Source organism: Mauremys mutica, chromosome 10 (assembly GCF_020497125.1).
Source record: "Mauremys mutica isolate MM-2020 ecotype Southern chromosome 10, ASM2049712v1, whole genome shotgun sequence".
Lineage (NCBI taxonomy): Eukaryota > Metazoa > Chordata > Testudines > Geoemydidae > Mauremys > Mauremys mutica.
The window spans coordinates 46160162-46183727 of record NC_059081.1 but is presented as its reverse complement, the minus strand read 5'-3'; the positions used below and the strand labels follow the sequence as shown (position 1 = coordinate 46183727).

Here is a 23566-nt window from a genome sequence, read left to right as displayed (position 1 = left end):
GTCTAAGAGGAGCGGAAGAGCGAAGTGAAGGAGGTAGCTACTAAGGTTCCATTTTCGGCAGGATTGGGTCCAGGTTTTACCAACCAGCTTGTTGTTTTCAATCCCAGCTTCTGGCCTTGGCCCCAGCATTTTGTTTGTAAAGGCTTGAAACATCAGCCTTCATTCAGCCACTTGTAGGCATTATGATGAGCAGGTGGGAGACCATGTTGAGACTTGGATTACCTCTAATTGCCTCAGCTGTTTCTTAGAAGTTACTAAAGAGGGCAAGAAGGAGCTATTTCATCCCTTGCCAGAGCAGGCCTGCTCTTTTTTTCTGGAGCATGCTGGAAGGGGGAAACAGGCCCCTGGGTCCACTTCTCCATCAAAGAGGACAGCTACTATCCAGGTAAGAGGGAGCCTTGTAGGGGTGTGTGGCTTTGTGAGAGGAACGATTATGATGAGGTCTCAGTTATGATACCTTGAGGATGCTCCCTATTAACTGAGCTGTAATGTCTTGGGCTGATGAGCACCTTGGCCGGTGAGTTTATTTAACCCAGGACATGGTTATTAGTTCCAAAACAGATAGTGTGCACAAGTTTTCTAATAGAACAAGTTCTGGTTAGCTAGCAAATCTGCACTAATTAATGGTGCTTACATGGTTTATTTACCTCCCAGGACCCAAGTTCTGTGTTGTATCTGTACCATCCGAGGATATATAATCAATATCTGAAAGAAAACAGGGCGTGCAGTGAAATGTGTGGGTGATATAACATGAAAACCTGAACTTGCCAGATAGGAAAGTTGATTTTCAGCTCTTCTGTTGCAAAGTGTATTAATCTGTGATATTTAAGTCTGCACATGTGTTCCCTAAGGGCCATTCACATCTCTGTGCACAGCCTGAGGAAACAGGCTGTGTGTAGGTGTACTCTCTGGAGACTGCAAGGAGAAGGAATTGTCTTTCTGAGGCTACGGCGCAGCAGTGCAGCCACTCTGAGGCCTTTACTGTAGCCTCAGAACAGAAGTAAAACCCCATGTCTGCTAAGGGGGACTGGCCATCTAATGCTGGGTAGAAGGGACGTGTAATGTAGTCTTTCCTCTTCTCCCTAGACCCTTCTGTAGGGGGTGCAGAAGGAACCCATGCTCAGAAGGTGAGCACAGCCTGTGTCGGCTGCCAGCATCCTGGGTCCCCTGCAGTGGAACCACTGAGGGTCAGGCATGGCTGTTAGGGCCCTCCTTGGGACCACGGAGTGGAAATGGGATTTTTCTGTTACAATTAGGGATTTTATTTTATACTGCTCATTTAAAAATATTACTTTTCTGATTACCTTTCAAACTTGAATTTGCTTGGAGAAAATATCTAGATCATTGTACACAAGGACAAACAAGTACAGATGGGCTGAATAAGCTGACAAAAATGCATGTCACAGCCAACTTGGACCATACATTAATTGTGGAGACTGTGGGTATTTCACTGTGTGACACGTGATTCAGTGCCATGGGATGTATAGGATGATTGATTAAAAACCAGGCCTTTCCCACATCTGTTTTTTATTATTTCAGGAAGCAAATATGCAACTCAAATCTCTGTGGATAATTAGTAGGACATGTTGCTTACCATAAGGGAGCATTTCCTTTTACAATTCCACAGATGAGAAGGCAGGAAGAGTAAACACTTTAGCACTGCCATTCACAAGCATGTCCTGGTTTCTGGTTTGGATTCATGGTTTTAATAATTCTGTACAGCAAGCACAGCTGTTCAGTGCTGTATACATTAGCAATAAGGTGAAAATAATGGCAGACTTCATTTTTAGTCTATGTAATGCTACTCAGATTTAACCCTACTCCCAAGGAAGTCAATAGCAGTGGAGCCAAGTGGCATACATTGAAACACAAGCTTCTTTCATAATGCCTGCCTTAACATTAATGGAAATAGCAATCTCATTTAAACTAGGTTCCTGCTCTTTCTCGGAGACATTGGCACTACAAATTGAAAGACCAAGGGGCTCAGGTTTTCAAACATGCCTTCATTTTGAGTAGGAGAAATATCACTAGGCAGCCAAAAATTAGCCCCACAGAGTAAGATTCCAAAGGGCAAGAACATACGTTTACTTAATGAGGTGACAAGGGGCCAGGCTTTTAAAGGATTCTAGTGAGTCAAGCCTGAGGAAATGTCAGCTGAGTATAAGACTGATGGCAGGGAAGGAAGCCTCCCTACTTTGAGTTATAGCCTGGGCAGATCCAGTGTCTTCTCTGAGGAACCAGGTTGCTAAAGCTCCAACCTTTGGGGAGATGTCATTATGATTATTGACTTACATAACAGCTGTGGTGTGCATGGCACCATCCAGACCTATAAGATGGCATGGCCCCTATCCTGAAGTCTAAATTAGGCAGATAAGGCAAAGATGGTAGGAAAGAGGTAGAGAGAAAGAGAGAACAGTAAACACTGGGAAAATAACACAGCTGTGGAGGCGTAAGCCATAGGAGAGATTTACCAGATGCTCCTGCTTCCCTTCACTCAGAAGATATAATGTAAAATACATGGATACACAGTTGCCTCGTAATCCCCAGTCATACAGCAGTCCTGATGGTCTACAAAAATACTTGGAACTTCTGGGATCTATTCGCAGCTCCCTTGAAAAACTTGCTGTGTAACTTTGGGAAAGATGCTATGCCTGTCTGTCCTAGTTATTCACCTGTAAAATGGATATAACAATACTAATCTACCTCCTGAGGGAATTCCATGCCTCTGTAAAGCATTTTACAGTCCTTGGATGTAAGGAATTTATATTCAGTTATCATCATTGAAAGGTCACAGTTTCCAATTCTAAGTATTAGGGAAAACAAATATTTCAAATGCAACTTTGTGCTCACTGTTGGCAAAGGTTGACTCTTTAAATGGCAACCACTGTATTGTTAAGTGCAAGACATTGCTATTATTCCCCTCCCTGTAGATGTGTAATAAATCTACATGAGAGACACAAAATAGAAAAATGCAAACATACCTGAAGTACAGCTCCCCTTATTGATAGTAAGCACCTGGTCCATACAATTATGCTAGGTTCCGGGGTGTTCTGAATGCTCACAGCAATAAGGGAGACCAGGAGGTAGTAATGCAAACAGAAAGTTTATTTTCTGACTGTGTCACCCATGATGTCCCTGGCACAATTCTTCTCTCATTGAAGCCAATGGCAAAAGCCCCTTTGACTTCTGACAGGAAAGGATCAGGCCCTGATCCTCAATCTGCTCTTGGCTTGTCTGCCTTTCTCTGAACAAATTCTTTGTCCCCTTCAGGATTCCTGAAGAGAAATGCATTTGTCCTCCCGAGTTGAACTGTAACCTTGCTGGATTTCAGTCCCGTTCCTCTGAGCATTACATTGACTAGTTCATCATTCTTCCCACGCTTCCTAACTGCTGGAGAGCTTTCAAGCTATATTACGGCTATCAAGCAGTCTGATATGATGCTTTCCAGATATGTAGTAAATCTCCATTTTCAGCTCACAGTGTAGAAGTTAGTACAGATGACAATGTGGATGAACCACGGAAGAAGTGGTTGCTTTCTTCCATGGAAGCATCTATTCTACTATGAAACATGAGAGAGGGAAATTAGAGCTTCCCCCCAAGAAGTCCTGACTTCTAATCCTGGCTCTTCCAGTGACGCTGTGTCTAGGGTTGGGTCACTTTCTTAAGCATTCTGCCTCAGTTTCCCCATCTGTAAAATAATTAATACCTACCATACTGGGCCGCAGTGTAGATTAATGTTTGTACAGCAGTTTGTAGTTAAAGCACTTAAATTTCTACAGCACTTTGACCCTATAAAGTGAGATATATGAATGAAATATTTTCATCTGCTCAGATTGGAATCTTCCTGAAGAAAAGCCTTTAATTTAAAAAAAAACAAAAAAACAACCAACAAAAAAACCCACCTCATTTACATTAAGAAAGTCTTGTGTAATGTCCAGTCTTTCTTTAATTCAGTCTACACTATTGCTTGTGGAACTTTGAAAATCCTAGAAATCAGGAACTGACCACATAATCAGCAGGCCCCTGAGAAGGTGACAGTGAGATCTAGTCATCTTTTATTCCAGGTCCACAAAACTTAAAAAGGGTGCCTTTAGCCTATGCTGGCTTTGACCTGACTATTTTATGTCTCTTAGATACCCAACTGCCATAGAATAAATGGGCCAGATCCTCCATTACACTAGTTTTACACCAGTGAAACTGCTGAAATTAACAGTTACACCAGCATAAAAATAGTGTAACAGAGTGGAGACTTAGGCCTCTCAATGTTAATTCCACTCAGTGGAAAAACCAAACCTCTGAGTGTTTGTTTATTTTTTTTAAGTCAAAATAATTGTCATATCTTTGAAGTTATATGCAACATTCGTGTCCAAAGGCTTCTGAGGTATACAATATATTGTACAAATGTGTATGTATGTAATATACATAAATAATGACACACACACAAACAAAAGCCCCCCTACATTAAAAGAATGATAAGGTTGCAAAGTCAAGGACTCAGAAGTTAGGAAATGCCAGAACTAAGTTTGCCTGTGCAAACTTAATTTGCTCCCTTGTGCATATGTATTATGATATGATATAGTGTTCACATATCCTTTTCCCATAGGATCTCTGCCTCATTAAATGCACAGAGAATGAAACAGTGTTGTGTAGTGAATGAGGCTGGCTGTTCCCTGCCTAATTTGTTGCAGAAGTTGGAAGGTATAGTTGGTTATGAAGAAGGCAGGTGGCTTCAGAAAAAGAGAATGGTATCATGGTTAAGGAAGTTGAATCTTACCCTTGAAAATTGGATTCTATCCTTGCCTTTTCCATAAATTCTCATGTGGTGCTGGGCAAGTCACTTAAAAAACATGTTTTAGTTGGCCACTACTTGTGTGTTCTTCATTTTCTGAGTGTCCAGCATGAAACAGCCAGTGCCTTGCAGGTTTGCAAAAGTGTTATACATGCACAACTGCAAATGAAGTTGACCGGAGCTGTGCTTTGAACATATAAATTGCTGAACACATGCTAAATTCTATGAAAAATCAGGTCCTAGGTGTGTCATGTTGGGCACCTAGAATTGGTGGATGCTTTTGGCCTTACTCTTTGTGCCTCACTTCCCCAGCTGTAAAATGGGGATATCATCTGGTCTCATGGGGGCTTAGTGAAGCTAGATTGATTAACTTTTGTGAAGCACTCAAATGTGATGGTGAGAGCACCTGAGAAACACCCGAGGAAATTAGTAATCGTCTTCAATGGTGGGTTTGAATGGTGGGCGTTAAATAGGCCTAGAACCACACTTTGAATGTGGAGGATAAAAAGAAATGTTGACTATCCATTCACTGGATGTCCTGGGGCGGGGGAGCACAGTATGCGATCATGTAATTAGAGACTGTATCATAATGTATACACACAAGGGGACTGAATTAATGTTGGACTGGAAACTTTAATTCTGGTATTTGCTAATTTTTGAGTGCTTGACTTTACAACCTTAACATTCCTTTCCTGTAGCTTTTGTGTGTAATTTCCTAGAATTTTAAAAAAAGAAAACCTGAAAAAAAACCCCCCAGAAATTCCATCAAGTGTATTCATATTAACACCCGCATGGTTCACCAGGAGGGTTGGAACCTTTAGATCCACTGCATGGACCTCTGTGCCTTGAGTTAACGGAGCAACTAAAAGCGATAGTAGGTTGTCACACTCTATGTGGACCAGCACTAGAGGAGGATGAGACATTCACTTTGCCAGTGGGTTTCACAGATGTTTGTTGGCAGCAGAGGAATAGTGAGATGCAGGAATCTTGGGTTACATTCCAGGTTCTCTTGGAAGTACACTTTAATGGTCATAAATCCTCCTATTCTTGTTCCCTTCAACCTTGACCACTTCTGCCTTGGCCTATCCAACCATATATTTCTCTAGTTCCCCCTCCCCTTCCCATACCTTCAGGTCTTAGGCTAGGTGAGGAGACTGGGATTATCTCCAGATTTTGGTCTCCTTATCTTAGTCTCTTTCTTTTTGTCCAGACAGTTCTAATCTCTCCCCTCCCTCCAGCTCCTCATTAAAGTCCAAGTTTTCCACCCACACCAGCTTCCAGTTCCAAACTACCCACCCCCCACTACTTGCCCAGGCCCGATCTCACACTCATGAGCTCCTCATCTGATCTCAGTGTTGTCCGCCCCCTTCCCAAGGTCCTCTTCCCAGTCTCCCCCTCCTCTTTGTCCCTGTCTTTTTGCCCAATCTGTCCCAGTTTCACTGTCCTCCACCCAGATCATTGTCCAATCTTTCCCTCCTCCCACTCCCATTACCTTTCCCCACTTGCTCCCAGTCTCCTTGCACAGCCAGTCCCAGTCTTCTCCCTACCCAGCTCCTCATCCAATCTGTCGTCTCCACATCCCATTGGCTCTCAATCCCCCACCCCCAGCTTCCAGTCTCCTTGTTCAGCCAGCCCTAGTCGTCTCCTCCTGCCAGCTCCCAATCCCAGTCTTTTTCCCACAATCCCAAGCTCCTTGTCTCACCTTGTCATCCACCACCAGGTCTGGTTCTTGTCCTATCTGCATTTGAGCCAGGCCATTTCCCCTTCTACATTGCCTGGGCACCAGCAGCAGGAGCACTTAGAACCCAGAGGAGACTGTTTCCCTGCCCTCAGTTCCTGTGCCAGTGCCACAGTGGCCCAGAGCAGTTGGGAGCAGCAATTGCTCTGGGCAAGAGCAGGATCCTTGGGGAATTTATCAGCCAGATTCTAACATTTCAACTGGGCATGTGTGAAGTGAGATTTTTTTTTTCCCCAAAGACTTGTCAATTGGCAAAATGTGGGTTTTAATTCACAGGTATAGGAAAAGGCACGTTCCATACACTATGGCAACCCCCTTCCAAAGATCAAGTCCCTGCTCAATGCATGGAGATGCTAGAGTTTCTCAATGAAACACTTGGTCAATTGTGTTAAAAATTTCTACAATGTTTTCCCCCCTTAATCTTGTTCTTGGAAATAGCTAAAATAAATTTGATGAAATTTTCCAAATATTTCAGCCTATCGTACATGCCCAGCATGGAAAATTTCAGCCCAAATGGTTCAAATCTGGCAAAGTCATAAGCAACTGAAAGCAGGGTATTTATAATAAGAAATGTTGGGGAACCTTAAGTATAGGCACCTTTGCCAGCTCCTCCTCTAATAAGTAAACATTGGCTGTCATGATGCCCAGGGCTGTCAATTTCCCTTTGTATGAAAGAAACAGCACAAAATATTTCCATAATACTTGGGAAAAATCAAGGCTTCTAATATATGTGAGATCTTTTTGAGTTTGCCAGTTGATTTTTAACCCATTATTATGTTAACACATTAGCTTTTGTTTTACTGTGTGTCATTGGAAGTAGGGACAACAACCTGACTGATCTTTAAGGATAAAATGCACTACTCTGCTTTCAGAGAAATTCCTAGTAATATTACTGTGGATGCTGGGAAAATTGTTCCTTATCAACAGGCTTTCAGAATATGCTCATGCATTCCAAATATTTCTGGAATTACCTGGAAAGCAGAGTAAAATAATTTACCCTAAATGCCCCCAAGGTCAATCAGGTCCTTTCTCCACTTAAATGCACACAATAAAACTATGAACAGAAGTAAATATCCACATTTCCCCCATCATTATGGAGACAAGCCAATGGACAGACTCAAAGGCCTTGAATTTTCATGTGGAATCCACTGTAACCCTCTTGTCCATTGTTGGGTCCTTTTAGGCTTTGGATGTCACTTTTTAATGGTTTGCATCTTGCAGTTTTGTAATTACATTTGAGATGCCACTGAAACTTGGCTCACATATATGATTAGTGCTGTGTGAGCCCTGCTGGTTCAGATAATGTAGATTATGCAAAATAAACCCAGTAGCTGACAGGGTTTGCAGAGATTTTCCAACAAATCCACTCCTGCTGATTTGCTTGATGGTAGAGGTTCTTGAGGGGCCTAGGGGGTGGCCTGGTCCCCAGTAGGCTACAAGGAGATGGGACACAATTTCTTCTCATTGCCAGCTGCTGTATCACTGACAAGGGACAGGTTCTTCAGTGATCCAGAGTCTTGTGTACGATTGCTACAAATTATGGGACATTGCTCAGAGCATGTAATTACACAAGTTAAAATGGGATCCTACCTGCCCCTATAGCAAATGTCAGAAAATCAGGCTAGGCCTTCCTGCTTCCACTAAAGACCCTTATTTATAGAACTGGGCAAGCTAGTGGCCCTATAATCCTCCCAAATTATACAGCAAACATTTCCCCTTTTAGTTTTTAAAATATTGTACAAATTACATACGGTGCCTAGATAGAAAGTATTCTGTGTAGCGATCAATACATTTTAAAGACTGTCTCCATACTAAATAACTTCCCCCAAACCCTCTTACTGTTGGTGTGTATTTTTCTGCCTTTTAAGAATTTTGAAATTTTGTAAGTATAGTACAGAAGTGAGATTAATGATACAAGATGTTGCCTTTGAGTTTTTTCACACCTGCTCTTTCGGCTTCCGATATTTAAATTCAGTTGACTGTAAATGGCAGCAGGAGTGCAATCCTGGTGCTGGTAAGAAAGGGGTTAACCCTTCCCCAGCTGACTGGAAGGACCAAAGTTGCTAGCCTGAGTGCAGAGATTTTGCAGGGTAGGAGGACTGAACCAGCTGTGGGGAAATCATTAATTCCCTCCACATGCTATAAGAGGCATAGTTGCCAACATGAAGAGTTTTGCCTGGGAAAATTCTCCTAATGCTGGACAGATGTATGTGAATTCAGGTGGATTTTAGGTTATTTTGCTCTTCCAAGATTAAGAGGAAAAGGCAAAGAAAAATTACCTGAAATTAACCAACAGGTTCACAAAACACTAACTTATTTAACAAACTGCCCTCCTGTCAGTGGGGGCCTATGCCTCCCTGTCCCCCTTCACCCCACCAAGGCTCCATCTCTCCCCTAATGGCTTCTTCCTTCATTCTGCCTATGTCGCCCCCACCTTCTTGCCCTCCAAGCCTCCCCTGAAGTACTTTTAATACAGCATCATTCTGCCTGCCCCATGTGTCCCCTCACCACTTTGTGTCTTCTGCCTGCCACATCTGTCCCCTTCTTTCTTCCATTTCCCGCAAAGGTCTGCCCCTTCTATGTTTGCAGCCCGTCTGTTTCTATCCCCAAAGCTTCTGCCTGCTCTGCTATGCCCATCATTCCTGGGACAGGGCAGATCTCCTCTTTGCTCTCCTGGTGCTGTGACCAGCAGCTGCACCTCAACACCAACCCTCCTGCTGAGTCCAGCTGAGAGGACACAGGCACAGGGCAAGACTGAGAGCTGTTGCTGGGAAGTAGGGTGACCAGATTTTATAGGGACAGTCCCGGGTTTGGGCTCTTTTTCCTTATATAGGCTCCTGTTACCCTCGACCCCTGGTCCTGATTTTTCACATTTGCTGTCTGATCACCCTACTGGGAAGGGAAGACTTCCTGCCCTGATCAGAGCACAGCTGTGCTACAGCTGTCAGGAGCGCTCAGAGTAACACTGGCCAGAACAGCAGTTCCCTTGGAATGAGTTTGCAATCTCTAAGGAGCAGTTCCTCAGTTAACGTAAAAGGTCATAGATCCACTGAAGTCAATGGACCTGTGAGAGTTTATACCACATGAGAATCTGCCCCAGGAGTCTGTTCTCCTCAAGTGGGATTATTGACAGTGGCCAGAGTACTGTAGGGTAGACAGTTGGGGTAGTGCAGGTCAGGAAGGAAGGCTTCTCTAGGTTGGAAAAACATTGTAGGCTACAATTTGTAGCTTACAGGAAAAAACATGGCAGGTTTCCTTTCTTTCTCCCTGGACTGTGATTGCAGTGAGCCACCCTTGAACTGAAACTGGCATGCTTTATATCAGTACTCTGGATGAGAGGAGCTTTATTGTGTTTGTGGGCAGAATTGTCTTTACATCTACTTTTCTGTTTTACAAAAATTTAAAAAAAACACACCACAAAGGTATACACCTAAGCATGCAGCATCCTTTCCTTCTCTGACAAGCCAGTCTCAGATATTTAAGTGCATGCCCACACCCACCACCACCAACAAAATCCATTTCAGTAGTATAATTTTATCACAAACATTTTTATCTCTTGGGTGCTTTGAAGGCACTTATCACATTGTGATCTTGGCACCATACAACAAAAAAGCATTGTGGGTACCCACAATCTTATTTTGTGATAAATTTATCACTAATCAGGGATCTTTTAAAAAGTTTTGTATAATTATTTATGCAAAATTAATACTTTGTTGTCTGCAGAAGACAGTTTAACACTCTTCAGTACATGACATAGTTCTTAAGCCCACAAGCAGTCCCATTGACTTTAAAACTAAATATGTCCTTAAATGCTTTGTTGAATGCTATATTTTATACTGAACCAAGAAATCCTCTATTAGTTGCCTGATAGAAATGCTGTAATGGATTTTTAATTACTCTCTGATTTTTAAAGCAGACATACTGACAACTATTAAAATGATGGGGACAATTTTATAGTACTTTTAAAAATCCTTATTAATGTATATTACATTTTTAAAAACATGCTACTAAAACCCTTGAAAACAGGAAAAAGCTCTGGAAAGCTGCTGATTCTGCACAAAAAACTGTGTCTTTAACCCTTTCTGAAAAGAAGCCTGATTTACATTTAATGTCAGTATTTGATGATTCCCATATGCTCCATAATTTAAACAACTTAATCTGTTCATATCTCAGGGGTGTTTATTTGGACTCTGATCCTGAAACTGGTTCATATCAGGAGTTCCATTATAGGATATACTGCAACTCTGTGTTGAAGATGGTTATACTCAGCTTCCATCTACAGATCCAAGTGATATAGGCTCATTTCTGGTCACCATAAATTACATGGTTATTTTAATTTCTCCATAAATCCACACGCATAGTGATGGAATTTAACTTTCAAAAATACATTTTGTGCAAAGACATTTAGAGGCCCATCTCCTGCAGTAAGTCAGAGGAACAGATTATTCTAATAATAATGGGAATGCGATTTAGCGCCCTAAATACCTAAACTATAATGTTTGAGACTTCAGCATTAAACACCTCAGAATTTCCAGATAACTATTCTTTGAAAGTCTGCACAAAGAATGTTTAGGGTGGGGAGGAGAACTGGATGTACTTTTAAACAGAGTCCTCAAGTTTAAAAACTGGAATATCAAACCTATAAGAATGTGTTCTAACAGCAGCAAACTGGAATAAACATGTTGGAGTATACTGCAAGCATGAAGGGTTCAGTAATGATATGGTAAATAATGACAATGTTATAGGGTATCTAGTGAAACTAGTAACTAAAGATATACTTTCTGGTTTTATGCCAAACAGACAGGTCCCTGTTATGTTGTGGTGTTTACTATATTACATGGGAATTACATTTTCTAGCATTTAATCTACTACCATCTCATTTTTGGTTGTTTTGCATTTTATATCTGTTGCTAACTCAGCTGTTTCAAGGTACAAATTTAAGCCAAAGTTTTGAAATACACATGTAATAGAATATTACCTGTATATTTATATATCTCTACTTTGTTTTAAAACCTATCCAAGAATTAGCACATGTGTAAATGGCATAGTAATTGTTTTTCTTAGAAATGTATTTTATAATAATCAGTTGATTTAATCCACTATAGTTTTCTCCTAAAATAGGTTAGCTTTATATATTAAATACCAATGATGTTTCCAATTGTTGATCTGTTCTACAAATTACTAAACTTGAATTGGTTTGAGTAACAGTAGCTCAAGATTCAGTGATAATCATATTAATTCTGTAAGTGTACCTGTTTGTTTTTTTATAACAAAAAAATTTGTTCTTAGTTTCAAAGTTTTCAAACGTGTGTCTGAGTATTGATCTATCATGGGGTTCAAATCAAGTTCAGAGTGGTAGTAATGAAAATTGTTACTTCTGGAGGCTGTTGGACAGCCTATATGTGCAATGAGTTGTTTGGTCTCAGCCTAATGCCTAGTGAATAGGTGTTCATATCACAAAAACTCAACCACTATCACAGCTGGCATCCTCACGGTGGAGGCCATAGCAGAGAGGCCAAGGATATTGACATCTACATTCATGTATCACTGAAGCCTGAAAATAAGCTTCATTTCATTCAGACACCTCCATTATTTGGACTATGGTGGGACTTTTGGCTTTTGTGAGCTGTCTCAAATTCCCACTGGTTCCCCCACATGCCTTGATTTGGTTAACTCTGAGGAGGCAGGAATTTACCCAAGAATAAATACAAATACATTCCAGCATCTGTTAACTGTCAATAATGGCATGTAGGGTGACCAGATGAGATATTGGGACACATTGGGGGTCCGCCAACGGAGTAAAAAAAAAAAAGACAAACCAATGCTGCCGGCAGAGTGAAATATCAGGACAACCACCCAAATATCGGGACGTCTGGTCACCCTAGTGGCATGGAGTTTTAAAAAAAGGAATAACTGAGTCATAAATGTGGTTAATTAACTGCAGCAAGAATACACTGAGAGTACATATATATCAGGGCTCAGCCTCTGGACAGTGTTTTTGGGGAGGAGGAGGAACAGGGAGTAGGGAAGTAGAGAAGCAAGTTCCCCCTGCCTGTCATGCTTCTAACCAATTAGGGCCCAAGGGGCAGAACCAACCATTTCACAGTATTGCTGCCTCCATGTGGCAGAGGGTCTCATAGATACTTTTATCATTTAGGAGTGTCGGTGTTGAATAAGTTGCACCCTGTATGGTGTGCCTAAGCTATTTGGAACACACTGAACCAGATTCTGCTTTCAGTTACACTGATGTAAATCTGAAGTAAAACCACTTGAGATACAGGAGTTATTCTGGATTGAAACTGGTGTAAATGAGAGAAGTCTTTTGTCCATTCATTACTTACTATATGATAGTTTGTTTATAGTGCATCTTCTAAAAATCTAATTCTATTTTTTCCTAGTCACATGTCACAAAAATGTGTATGTGTGTTGAAACATATGTAAAATGAACGTGGAGTTATCATTAATTCAATGTGTTTTTATAGTGGCATTCACATACGCTCAAACCTTGCTTTGTTTTCTGATATGCTTAGGTAAAGATGTTAACACGGTGTTTTCTTTCTGTATCTTAAGCAGTGAACAAACTAAATTTGTAAGAGTGAGGAACTAACAACTAGGGAAGGGGTAAAATCACTGAAGGTGAATTACATGCCATGCAGTTAACTCAAAGATAAATGGCAGCCAATTCTGAGTAGTCTGAAAGTTTAATTTTAAAGAACAGTAGATAGCAATTTGTTGCATCAGTCTCTCAATATTTCTTGTTCATTTCTACAAGAACAAAACATAGGGCACCATAATCAGTGACAGCAAATGCAGCCAAATCCCACAGGGCTAGAAGATAGGCTATATAACTCTAGTCTTCAATTCTCACAGAGGTTCTACAAGTATTAAGTAACTGTTAGCAGCTCAACTATGACCTGCTTATAGGTTTGAGCACTTCATCTGTTACAATACTTGCTCATTTCCTTTGTCACAAAGGGATATCTTTGTGGCTACTGTACATGTTTAGAAATCATGTAGCTTTGTTATTAAAGTTAGCATGGTCATGAAAAGATGAGGGAGGAAGAATGGCAAGAAAGAGAGAGACAGGAGAGGGAAAAGACAGTGTAAAGAAAGAAGACAAAAAAGTGAAAAGCACAAAGAGAACCTGATGCATTTTTTTGGATGAAGGATGAAACAAATACAGTAAGCGCTTAGGCCATGAGACAATGTAGGCCAAAACCTACATAGAATAATAAATTGTTGGATCTTCTGCTATTTATTGTTTAACATGGCTCATGGAGGGGGACCGCCCTAGCACTTGGCTCTGTGCAGACACAGAAAAGGGCTCTGTGTGGGAGCAGAATGGGAGCCTTGTTTCTTATTATGGTTAGTTATTTTTGCAGTACTGCCCAAATGCTGTACTTAGATCTATTCTGTTGGGTGCTCTGCAAAAACATGAGAAGACACCGTCACTTCCTCAAACAGGCTGAAATCTAAAAATACAAGATAAACAAAATGCATACAAGCAAAATCTCATTCTGGGGAAGGTGCTTTCTCATCCCCTCCTCCCCCGTTTACCCTTCCCCAGTGACAAATTGCCCCAGTCAATCTGCGTTACAATTGCTCCTAATGTTCCTTCCTACACCCATCTCACAGTAGGTTCAGGTACAGGGTCAGACACTGTATACACTCAATTAAAAAAGAATCTCTGCACAATCTATACCTGCAAAAAAATCTTTTTGCTGGCAGAGCTATGATGGCAAAAAATCATGTACCTAACCAACATAGCTATGCTGGCAAAACTTTTGGACCAAGCCTAAGTATATGACAAGAGACCACAACATTATTTCTTCTAATTATAGAGAAGTAACTGGTATCTGAGATACTGTGTTTTAGTAACTAACTTGGCAATGACCACTTTATTTGGTGCTCAAATAGTTACTATTTCTCTGTTTGACAAAGTGTCCTGGTAGCATTTTGAGCAGTCCCATGAGTTTGGAAGTTGGGCCTACCAACCCAGTTTACTGAAATCAAGACGTACAAACCAGAGGAACAGTGTGAAAGATGTCTATGCTGATGGTCCTATATATATATATATATATATATATATATATATATATATCTCTAGTCTAGAGTTATATAAGAATATATATATTCTTTGGAGTGGATTGAAGTAATATTTGAGTTCTGTACATGGGTAAATTAATGTGCATGAAATGCATTTAAAAGTGGAGCATCTGTCTGACAGGGCTTCATTTAGCAGAGCCAACTCCAAAGGATGTATTCTCTTGTCAAGTCATCTGTCCCCATTAAGACAAATAGGAGCTGCACTTGTGCTTTGGGGGAGGTTATGCTCATGTTAAACATATACAGGTCAAATACTTAATTTTTAAATTTAGTGAAAAATGCAAGTTAAACCTTGTAATTCCAATTAAGACCAAGGATGCTTTCCCCCCTCCCCTTCTCATAATCTATTTTAATAAACGCAACCAGTAAAATGCTTTCCTGTTTTTCCACTCCTAGTGGTTTTTATATGCTAATAAAGTTAGTCTTATCCATACGGCACAGTTGACCCTTCCTTCTAAGTCATTTCAATCTGCACAGCCTGCTTCTGCATGCTAATTGAACTGTCAACAATAAACAAAGGAAGGCAGACACTTTAAGCTACTACTTTAAACTACAGAAACTTACTTGGAGGCTACCTGCTGTTTCTTCCAAGTCTGCATGAGAAGCAATTAGGAAAAGTCCTGCATAACCCTGCAGTCTGCTAAATCAAGAATAATCTGTATGTTGTGAACTGACAAAAGACGCACAAAACCCCTGCAAATCTTCTCAGGACAAAACTGTGTGGGATTGTGCTTGTAACAATGTGTGGCCCAATTAATGGAAAAGCACTTAACTGAAAAGTTATATTGTCCTCTTGCCTTTTGCCCTATAAACTGGTGTCTTGCCTTAAGCATGAGAACCCTTGCTGAATACTTGTTTTACCAAGACAAGAACACAATGAAGTGGCTATGAACCAGCCTGATAGCATTAATACTTGACCCAGGATTGGTAAAGTTAAGAATTTATACTGAATGAATACGTTCCTCTTTGTCATATCTCTGGCTGTGGTTATGAAAAGGTTACTAGATTCCCACATGATGGCACAAAAGGCCTAGTAACACTTCTTGGGGGAATGTATTACCCACCAGCACAACAGCTTCCTTTTATAACAAGAAAGTGTAGATAAAATAAAAATCTAGAGCAAATCTAAGAGGACTCTATTCCCCAGTGTAATTGCTGCACCTACACTATACAATGATTTCTCTTACCCTTCTTCACCATGGTAAGTTTTCTGAGTGCTAAACTACAGAATGAAGACAAATGCAACATAAGAAAATATGGACCACCCTGTAAAAGACTAACACACACACAAACCAAATGAGGGGATCCAGTTTAGAAAAGAGATAGTAAAACATATAAGGACAAAAGCCTCTTGGAGGGGGGATTGAGAGATGAAACTTTAAGGTGACCTTTGAAAGTGAAAAGAGATGGATTTTAGGGGAGAGTGCATGCAGGGTGTATGTGAAGGAAGGTGCCCATCACAACAAGGCTAGAAGAGCAGGCCTCTAACGCACTGCATTACGCTGTTAAATGTCTGATATGGCTTATTGCCTGCCCCCTCGGTAGATTGCTTGACCCAGATGTGTCTGCTCCTAAGGCTTTGTGTCGCACGGTAACTTTGGGCATCGGTACTTGAAATGTTCACTCTGGCACTGCTGCCTTGGCTTCGCTGTGTCCTGAGGCAGCACTGCCAGGGGAAGGGAGACAGGAGCACAAGGGGAGCCAGACTCCTTCTTTGTACAGCACTGGGCCGCCTCTGCCCCGCCGTGAAGCCGTAAGAGGAAAAAATAGTGTCTCTTTATAGATCTGTTTAATCTTCTCTGGGACCATGAACAATGAAATCATAACTGTATAGTTACTGCCTGATGTCACTGCAGGGCAGAGCTGAAGTTGTCTGGGTGCTCTAATTATTCATTCCCACACTTGACTACAGGGCCGGTGCAACCATTTAGGCAACCTAGGCGGTCGCCTAGGGCACTAGGATTTGGGGGGCGCCGTTTTCTTCAGCAGTGACCACAGTAGACAGATCTTCGGCCGCCCCGGTTGCTGCCGGCATTTAGGCGGAGGGAGCTGGGGCAGGGGAGTGCAGGGAGGGCCGCCTGCAGCACGTGGGCGAACTTCCCGCCCCAGCTCACCCCTGCTCCGCTTCCTCCCCAAGCACGCTGTGGCTGCTTCACTTCTCCTGCCTCCCAGGCTTGCGACGCCAATCAGCTTAGGCACCGCAAGCCTGGGAGGCGGGAGAAGTGAAGCAGCCACAGCGTGCTCGGGGTGCTCGTGCGCAGAGCAGGGGTGAGCTGGGGCGGGGTGTGTGTGTGCCGGAGGGTGGGGGGTGGGGAGCTGCCGCAAGGGGGGCGCCTCAGGGTGGAGGGGGGGGGAGCTGCCGCGAGGGGGGTGTGCCTCAGGGTGGGTGGGGGAAGGGCGCAAGGTGGAAGTTTCACCGAGGGCACGAAACATCCTTGCACCAGCCCTGCTTGACCACATTGGGGTTTCTTTTAAGTTTACCTGTAAGTCTCAGTTCCTCGTGCTCGCTTTTGTAGTTTATTTTACTCTTAAATTTTGGACTCTCAACTTTAACTTCATCTTAACAAAGCTTTTTGTCTGGAAATTATTATAGGCTTGAATATACTACACATAAACCTGAAATGTAAAGGCCCAATTCTATATGTATTCAGGAGAGCACTTCAGTGGGACTCTTAGGCTCTGATTCAGGAAAGTATCTCTATTCAGGAAAACACCTATGAGCTGACTTCAGTGAGATTATTCATATTCTTTGCCCAGAAGTATCTGGAAGATTGGACCCTTGCATAGTGATGGCCTATGAAACACATGCTTTAATAAACACTGCTGAGAACAGAACCCATTTATTCTGAATTTGAAAGTGAATTTCATAACATTTCCTTTTGCTAAGGAAACTGTTTGCTAATTTAATCCAAATATATTCAAAATACAAAGAAACCAGTTTAGTAACTTTTCATAAACATTTTTAAATTTTAACTGGACATTGGGTGCAGCTGGAATCTGGGTTTTATAAGGTATAAGCACTTTTGCCAGTATTACACTGCTGCCTCCTGATTGTACCTTTTCAGTAAAGTACACAATGGCTAATTCATGTTAAGAGAGTTATTTATGCCATTCCAAGGGCAGACCTTGGTAACTTCATTGTAGACAGCAGCATTCTTTGTTCCATCCACCCAAAAACCAACTGTAACAAGATTGGACATTTTCCTGCATGCCCCTATTTTTAGTAACTCAAGGATATATCCTCGGAAATGCCTGCTACAGTCAATTTCTGTCTTTCTTAAAGTAACCAGTTAGATCAAAATGTCTTCAGCGTAGTTAAAGTCTTGGTCAAACATGTTGATTCAAACGGTAAGGTTTGCTCAGGGTTGGAAGTATTTTGCATACCACTGTTATAATGATAAAGGCACCATTGCAACAGTATTTTTTTTTTAAATTTCCAGGATGTGTTAGTAATTATAAGTTGGATCTTTAGAAACGGGTTTTATTTTGTGGGTTTAAGCTGGCTGATATCGAGCATAAGTATTTTACCACTTTGCAAACGTGTGAAACAGAGAACTGTGGAAAGGTACAATTTTTTATTTCCATTTTGATCAAGGTTCTGATCCTGCAAACTTATTCATCCTTACTCAGGCCTGTAGTTCCCTATTGACTTCACTGAGGATACTTGCAAGAATAACATTACTGTTATACTGACCCTCATATTTGGTTAATTTATGGAGTCTTTCATTAAGATTATTTTATCAATGTGATGTGCCATGCCATTTGTTACAGATCTGAACAGCAGCAGTATCAATCTCCCAGAAACGTAGGATTTGTTTTTATTTTACACTGGTTACCTTTCTTAATTTGTCTGATTTTTAGAATCCAAGTTTCTTGTTAAATGAAGCAGAGAGGACCACTCAGTAATTCTAAAAATATTCAAATAAAAAAGCAGGGAGGGAAGTCAGCAGTAAGCAGAAATTATACCTAAAATATTTCAGCTAATTAAAGTCTTGTCCAAGATTGAGCCAGTGCTCTGGCTGCTGGGTTCAGTGTCCAGCTGTGACCAATTACTGGGCCTCCCTAATTTAAAAAAGTAGTAATCACCGTAATTTGATAAAATATATTTAGTATGGCATGAATATGTTGCATTGACTGCAATAACATTTTAAGGTATTATCTTACATTATAATGGCATATACTTATTAGTTTCTGCATGCTCTGTTCTTTATGTTGAGTCATGTGTTTTAATCGGTGTTAAAGTTCTGTACAATTCCTACGGCAAACAATTCCTATTTTTGTAAACATTTTACTGAGCTTGCAAAATATCTTTCCTGAATGAATACTCAGGAATAAATGCCAGTATAACTGTCTAGTCTCATAAAAAGCAGCAGGATTAGTTAATAATTAGGTAACATCTTGATTTCACTTCTTTAACTGCTCTCCCACCCTTAATGGTAAGCTGTATTCAAAGTAAAATGGCTTATGTGCACAAGCAATAGGACTGTGAAAGTTGAATAGACTTTTTAGATTTTTCTCTTATTTCACAAATATTTTTATTTTTATGACTACGATGGGTGAAATCCTGGATCTTCTGAAGTCAGTGGCCAAACACCCATTGACTTCAGTGGGGCCAGGCTTTCACACTGTGAGCGGTGGGTGGGTCTCATCCAGGGCCCTGATCTTTCTCCTGTTAAACTTAATGGGATTTCATCACAATGTAGGGCTTCTGCTGTATCTTCCATCTTTCCTGCAAATGTGATATTTTTTTTTCTTCTGGGCAGTTAATTAGAGTATTTTCCATATTTCTGTGTCACACCACCCTGGTTAGAGCTTCGCTCGGCTATGGGCAGTTGTTTCTATGTCTCTCTCACTAGCAGATCAGGTTGTCACCATCTCAGCACCTGCATAGTGATCTTGTGCTTGATTACTAACTCCCTCCCATTATCAGTGGGGCCATGTTTACAACCTTTGTCTCTCCTTTCTGTGCCCAAGTTTGATTATGGTGCATCCCCTGGTCTCCGCCTCCTGCTGCCTGTCCATTACTGCTGCTCCTGGGAGAAGGGAGGGGTGCATGGGGATCTCATATGGAGTGTATTTTTTGCTATATCTCTGGAGGACTAGGCCCAAACAGGTTAAATACCATTTTTTTCCCCCCTCTCAAGCTACATTAATACAACACTATGGTTGCTGTAGAAAGCATGGGCCAGATCCTCAGCTGGTGAAAATCAGCTTTGATTAGGGTTACCAGACAGCAATTATGAAAAAACGGGATGGGGGTAAGGGGTAATAGGCGCCTATATAAGAAAAAGTCCCAAAAAACGGGACTGTCCCTTTAAAAATGGGACATCTGGTCATCCTAGCTTTGATGGATCTATGCTGATTTACTTAAGCTGAGTATCTGGCCCCATTACTACAACTTTCCTGTCCCCCTTGAGTTTAAAATATCAAATGTAATGTAACACTTATGTATTCTTGGCATTTACTAAAACAGGGGTTCTTAACCTGGGGGTCTCCACTAGGTGTCGGGGGTCTCGATCCTCTTGTCTATCTGTCCCATATTGCTAAATGGGAGGAGGTCCCAGTTAGATGGCAGGGGAGCGAGTCTGAGTGGATATATCTCCACAGCCAGTGGCAATGAGCCTCCGAGCCTGGGTTGACAGACTTGGGCTCTCAGGGCTTATGTTCCCATGCTAACAATAGCAGTGTAGACAGTGCTTTTAAATTGCACCTCAAGCTGGAAAGGCTTCGGAGCCTGAGCTCCAGCCCAAGCCACAATGTCTACATAGTTGCCCCCAGGTTCACAGGTTTGCTGCACTGGGCCAGGTAGACGTATCCATTATGGAAAAGTTTAAGAACCATTATTTCCTTATTGTCCTGTAGTGAAGGAAAGCAAATAATGCAGAAAGTGGGAATTATCCCCTTTGCTGGCTTTCACTTCTTACAATGAACACGTTGGGTTGAGGCTGATTGTGGTGTTACACTCCAATGTGGGCCCTATTTTCTAATTGCTTATCACTTCTAACCCACAGACTTTGGGGCTGAAATTCCCCATTTATTCTCAGTTGGCAGATGAATGCGTTTTTGATTTACTTTGGAAGATTTGATTAGATTGCAGGTTTTTAAGTTACATTTCAAATTTATTTTTTAAACCACTTAAGTGATTTCGAATGCACTTTTTCACAAGCAGAGTTGTGTGTGTTTTTTTTTTTATTAATTCAACCTCCAGATGAATTTAATGGCAGGCAGGGCCTGTTGGAGAGATTTCATTTAGGTATAAATTACAGCTGTGCATATTCTCAATTAAGGTTACGGCTACGCTTGGAGCTGGGGTGTGATTCCCAGCTTGTGTAGACTCATTCTAGCTCTCATCGAGCTAGTGCACTGAAAATAGTAGTGTTGCCCTTAGCTCCAACTGTGGCCATAGCTAAGTTGTGTTTTGATACACACTCTGAATATTCGCATGCATGACTTTTAAAAAGTCACACGGGTGTCTTTTCAGCGTGGGCACATTTTTGGATGTTTTTACTGTAAATGTGTGTGGCAAATACTGTGTAAATGGACGGACTTCTGTCTCCAAAATGACAGGTGGGAATCAGGCAGCATAGGGGGTGGAACAAATCAAAATTCGTCTTGGATTAATCCTAGTAACACTTTCTGGCACCCATTTAGGGTTACTGCAGCAAAGCTTGTTATCTCTATATTAACAAATATCATCAGCTGGTTGGACAACAGGGTAGGCACTACTAAAATTGGTTAATTACTCTCAGGGCTTATCTATATGAATAATTAGACTGCAGCAAGCTGGGGTGTAAATCTACACCGCAGTAGCCTGCTGCAGTCTAATGGTTCATGTGCACCCTGCTGATACGAGTTAACAGTTCATATTAGAGCACTTGAGCTCGTCTTGTTTCAAAGAGGACTAGATCAATTAACTGCAGGGTAGAGTCACATCCCAGTTTGCTATGGTCCAGTTCTTCATGCAGACAAGCCCTAAGACTCTCATTAAGGGAACTTGCAGGCACTAGTTTCTAGAATGTAAATAGCTTCTCTAGCAGATACAAGTCAATGCCCAGTGGAGTCAGTGGAAAGACGCCCATTAACTTGAGTGGGTTTTGGAGCAGGGTCTAAAAGAGCTAGAATAAACACCAGCAGCTTTTGTTGTACCTTATTGTTTAATGCCATGATTGTTTTTCATGTAATCCTCAAATAGAAAACGAGGCAGCATGACACACATAATGACAGCGTCATGACAAAATATATTCAGCTGTTAAGAAAAGTAAGATGAAGTAGTGGGGAAGGGAGTTATGGTGAAAGCGGTGCAAGATAATAATGTAAAACCAGAAAAGGTCACGCAGACCATTGGAATTTAGAGTGGGACTTGAGCCGAAGAAAACTGTAATCCAGGCCTGTGAGAGGAAGCTTGCAGTGCCACTCCTCCTGCTCTTCTTGTTGTGGCTATAGAGGGTGTGATGGGGTTTAGAGACCTCACACCAAGGCTAAGGGCGTGATGGGCAGCAGAGGGCCAAGAAGGCCCCACCTCTCAGCAGCTGCAGAGCATGCTCCAAATGGAGGACCTGCTTAAAAGAGGACACTGATAGTCAAGCGGGGGAGAGCGAAGGAGAGGCTGTCTTCAGGAAGGAAGCCACTTTGCAGCTTCTGGAACAGAGGGAGCTACGGTCTCTAGACTGTGAGTGAGACCCAACCAGGAGGTCAAGGGGCCTGATCCTTTTTCTCCCCTGCATCTCTCTGACAAGGGGAAACAGCTGGACACTGAAAAGTGAGCTGGGAAGCCCCAACAGACATCTGAATTGTTGAGACTGTGTGAGCAACCCTCTACTGAGAGGTAAGCAGAGGGCTGTGATCATGTGCTAAAACTATGAGAGAATAGTTAGGTAGGAAGTGGCCTGGGGATGCTGGTCTGGTGTATCAGTTAGAGACATTGGTGAAAGTAACTGAGAACACTTACTGGTACAGGGGGGTGGTGGCTCTGGCCCCCGGAAGGGGCGGGGCCTCGGGCATAAGGAGCGGGGCTGGGGGGTCCGCATTTCCCCAGCCAGCTCTTGGACTGCGTTGCCTGGGGCTCCTGTGTTGATTTAAAGGGCCCAGAGCTCCGGAGGTGGTAGGGGCAGCGGCGTCCGGAGCTCCAGGCCATTTTAAATGACTGGCCAGGGGGGCAAAAGAGGCAGGGACATTAAAGCACTGCCGCGGCCGGTATGGGTATGGGCCAGTGCAGGTTCTTACCGGTGTGGAGTACGGGCCCGTATCGGCTCACTTTCATCCCTCGTTGGAGGAGACTGAGACACTCCTCCCCATTTTCTGCTTGGACCTGGTAAAGAGGTAGGGGTCTCTCCTCATTCATCTGGCACAGAGCACCAGGGGATGATGGAGGATGATGGTTGCCAGGGCCTCAGGCACCCCAGGACTCTGCCAGATGAATGAGCTGTGGTCTGGCGCCAAGTTAAACCTGCTACAGTGGGATTCACTGTCTAAAGATGTTAATCTGGCACACTTCACTTAAAACAAACAAACAAAAATTTCAAAATTTGTAAATTCATGGGTGAAAACCTGTCCCAATGTACTTCTTTTACCCAAATAGATTTCATGGACTTTGGAAACAGATCTGTTTGTATAGTGCTTTGGTATAATGTAATGCCCTAAAAAGGTGCTAAATGTTTTAATATTTGGGTCAAATATAAGCCCATTCTGTGTTAAGCAGCTTATTCCTCAACCTCCTTGGTGTTTATATCTTCAGATTGTAGATGTTCTCCTTTAAACACTGTTAGCCCAGATTACATGCATTGGGTTATTTTACTCTTTCCTGATCAGTCAGACCCTCCAGCTACTGTTGATACACCCACAAGTACATGCAGTATTCCAGTATTCTAGGTACAGTCTCAGCTTTGGAGCATGAGCTTTCGTGGGTGAATACCCACTTTGTCGGATGCATCTGA

The 23566-nt window shown here is 42.0% G+C and overlaps 1 protein-coding gene across 1 annotated transcript in view; it reads left to right on the top strand.

The window, feature by feature from the left end:
• The first annotated feature begins 264 nt into the window (after positions 1-264).
• Positions 265-23566, top strand: part of LOC123378729 (calcium/calmodulin-dependent 3',5'-cyclic nucleotide phosphodiesterase 1A-like) — a 359073-nt gene continuing 335771 nt past the window's right edge. The window contains exon 1 of the mRNA XM_045032841.1: positions 265-385. The gene's annotated coding sequence lies outside the window, so the exon portion shown is untranslated. The remainder of the gene's footprint in view (positions 386-23566) is intronic.